We start from the raw sequence: 3,812 nt of genomic DNA on the forward strand, positions 1-3,812 counted from the left end.
CCCAAGTTCCACCAACCTGGGCATCTAGGAAGAAAAACACACGTGGGTACAAAAGAGAAGTCTGGCTTCTGAGGTTCCACGGGCCTCCCATCCCAACCATCAGGGACCTCACCAACCACCCACTGCGCGAGAGAAAGCATTTTAAAGTCCTTTTCTTGGGCAGGGCCTGGTCACAAGCTGCCCTCAGGAGAACAAACGTGACTCCACAGCTTTGGGGTCCTGAAACCCAAGCCCTTTTCACCACCACCCATGACAATGTGCCTGAGCCAAAGTCGGAGCTTCATTTCTGGCCCTTCAGGTAGTTCCAGGCTTCTCGATTGCATGCCTGGATCGTTGCAGGGGCAGCAGACAGTGAGCCCATAAAGGTGTTGATACCTGAGAGTTCCAGCTTTCTCGAAGGTTAATGTTGAAATGTGGAGTGGACGGGAGCTCCAACCGGATGCCCATGTGCTTCTAAAGTAAGTCTATATAACGGCTGAAGGTGACTGGGATTGCCTCCTGCGCCCTTAGTAGGGCAGCCTGACCCTGGTAACTCGGCCTCAGCATCCCCTGATCGTAAACGAGGTATATGGACCCACCAGCCAAGTCAGCCTTGATGAAAAACGGGCCACAGGTGGAAAGCCATGGTAGCCGAGCTCTGCTGCTCTGCGGCCACTCAAGGACACGAAGCTCCACCTGCTTGCCAGAGACTAGGTCCCTGCTGCGTCTGGGGCGGGCCCGGGACTGGAGAGAGCGAGCTCAGGACTCTCGGGGCTGTAGGACAGACCAAACAACAGCATTTCAGATGAGAAACCAGGTCAAGAGAGGGTAAGTAATTGGCCCAATATCACAAGGTTAGTAAGTGACTGAGACAGGATCTTTTGACGTCTATGTCTCACTCTTCATATGAGATGTGCATTTGGTTGTTTAATTCTACCTTTGCAATGCCTCTTGTTCCTGTCTACATCTTTCCATCCCACTTCCACCTTCCTAATTCTAGACCTTATTTTTTTCTCTTCCTTCCTGTCTAATCACAGTGCTCTTCATACTGATTTCCCAGCTTTTAGTCTTTTCTTCTAAATCTATTACACATGCTAATTTTTTTTACTACCGTATTAAACAAAACAAAAACAAAACTTTAACAACCACTCTACTCCCAAACATCAACAGTAAGTGTTTAGTGGAATAAAATCTGAATTCCTTAGTCTGGTATTAGATGTCCCTTTGCCTAGCCCAAACCTACCTTTTCAGTTTTATCTCAACACATTTCCTTTATTTACTCTGTTAAAACCAAAATAGATGGTTTCTTGCTGTCAACTGTTGTGCTGTTTCTTACGTTGTTTGGTCTGCCTGGAATGCCCTCTATTCCATCTCTTTATGTTGAAATCATAAGCATCCTTTAAGGATTATTTCAAATGCCACTCTTCCACTAAACCTTCTTTGTTTCCCCTAACCATAAACTCTCGCCTTTTTCTTCGTTCTTTTAGCTCCCTCTTTTTTCTTTTTCTCTAAAGTGGACTTAATTACATTTTCCTTTTTATTTTTTGCGTGGATTTTTATGTCTATCTTCCTAACTAGAGGAGAGGCTTCTTGACAGCAGGCATTATGCCATCATGAAGGCACATGTATTTTTCATAGTGTACCCTATCACAGATAATAGTATGCTCTGAATGTAGTAGGTGCTCAATAAATATTTATTGGATGAATGATATTTCTTCACTAGAAGTTTGAATATTTTAATTTAATTTTAATTTAATAGTCAAATTTTAATTTTCTGCTTTGACCATTTAAATTCAAACCAGCTAACAAAATCTTAAAGCACTCTCAAGCTGCTTGGTTACAGAGATTTCTCTATTACCATCTGCAGTGGAGATGGTACCCAGTGTAAAAGAACCAGATGCAGCAACGAAATTAAAATATGGACTATTGTCGAATGCTCCTGGTTTGAAGTGCCTAAGTGGTACGGCAATTAATGTCTGTGAACAGCTGCTTTTAAAGATTAAGGAAAGTGATTGCTTTGCCCCATAAATGGACAAATCCACAGATGTTTCAGGTTGTGCTCAGTTGTTGGCATTTAGAAGATATGTTTTGGAAACACTGTGAATGAAAGCATGCTGTTTTGTAAAACTTTGCTGGCTGGTATGATAGGAGAAAACTTTCTAAAATTTTTTCAAGAAGCAGCCCAGATTTGGCTGTATACTAGGAGCAGCATGCTGCTCTTTGTATGGATGTTGCTAAATCAATGACTGGAAAAAAACAGTGGATTTGTCACTCGATTGCTCAGCAAGGTGCCTGATGCTTTCTGGGTGCACTCTATTATCCACAGCCATGCTCTGTCTGTCAAAGACTACTGCAAGTTATACCAGCTGCTTGGCAGAGCTATTCAAGTTGTTGACTAACTTAGGTATTGTTCTTTAAATCTATTTACAGGCATATGAAAAATGGCATCTCTTCCATAGTATAGTCTCCATGAAGAAATACAATGACAATGTGGAAAGAATTAAAAGAGGTTAGTTGAAATGTACTCACAAGAGTTGCTTTTATTTCTTGGTCAAAAAAATCTCACTTGGCATACTATTTAATAATCCATTGGTGTTTCCTAGCTTGTCTTGCCTGGTGAATGTTTTTTTCACCTTGTTGTACAATATGAGATTTTTATTTGGCACACACACACACACACAACAACAACAACAACAACAACAACAATGACAACAACAACAGCAGCAGTAGCAACAACAACAAAAAAAAGATGATCTCTAGTAAAAAAAAATTGAAGCTTTCGTAAGGAAGCAGGATGACAGCAATCTGGAACTATCAAAGTTTTAAGAGCAGTAGCCTGAACCTACAGAGGATACTGGGCCATGGAAGGGATGGTAGCAATAGCAGAGGAGACTCATCAGCATGGGAGTAGGCACAGAACTTTAGATTCTACTCATGCCTATAGAGAAGTTAGTCTGTCAGCCTTGGAACAATGGTGCCACAGAAACTGTAAGAATGATGAGAAGTCTAATAAATACAAGATGTTAGGTATCAAAGATGTCAGTGTCAGGTATCAAAAATTTATCTCCTCACCATTAGAGGGAGAGACCTATGGTTGTAAGAAAGAAAGAAAGAAAGAAAGACTAGGAAAGCTTTTATATGGGTTTACTAGAATCCATAAAATGTGGTTAAAGCTATTTAATAACTATAAAATTGTTTAAAAAAATAGATAACTATGAAATAGTTCAATGGAACTCTGCAATTTCTTTTTATCAGCTCATCTTCTCCCTAATTTTTGTAAATACTATTTTATTTTTTCCAATTACATGTAAAGATGGTTTTTAACATTCATTTTCATAAGATTTTGATTTCCAAATTTTCTCCCTCCCTCCCTCTCCACACCCCTCCAACAGACAGCAAGCAATCTGATATAGGTTATACATGTTCGATCATATAAAACATATTTTCACATTAGTCATGTGAAAGAAGAAACAGAACAAAAGGGAAAACAATGAAAAAAACAAAAAGTAAAAATATTATGCATCAATCTACAATCAGACTCCATAGTTCTTTCTCTGAATGTGGCTAACATTTTCCATCATGAGTCTTTTGGAATTATCTTGAATCGTTGTATTGCTGAGAAGAGCTAAATCTATCATAGTTGATCATCATACAATGTTGCTATTATTGTATATACTGTTCTCCTGGTTTGCTTACTTCACTCAGCATCAGTTCATGTAAGTCCAGGTTTTTCCAAAATCCTCCTGCTTATAATTTATTATATCACAATAGCATTCCATTATATTCATATAACACAACATGTTGAACCATTCCCCAATTAATGGACATTGGAA

General features: G+C 39.4%; 1 pseudogene; it reads right to left on the reverse strand.

Annotated features, from left to right (window-relative positions):
* Nucleotides 1–280: 280 nt before the first annotated feature.
* Nucleotides 281–625, reverse strand: LOC114023079 (annotated as a pseudogene).
* Nucleotides 626–3,812: the final 3,187 nt, after the last annotated feature.

This window comes from Vombatus ursinus, unplaced genomic scaffold, assembly GCF_900497805.2.
Source record: "Vombatus ursinus unplaced genomic scaffold, bare-nosed wombat genome assembly UNPS02014816.1, whole genome shotgun sequence".
NCBI classification, from domain to species: Eukaryota; Metazoa; Chordata; class Mammalia; order Diprotodontia; family Vombatidae; genus Vombatus; species Vombatus ursinus.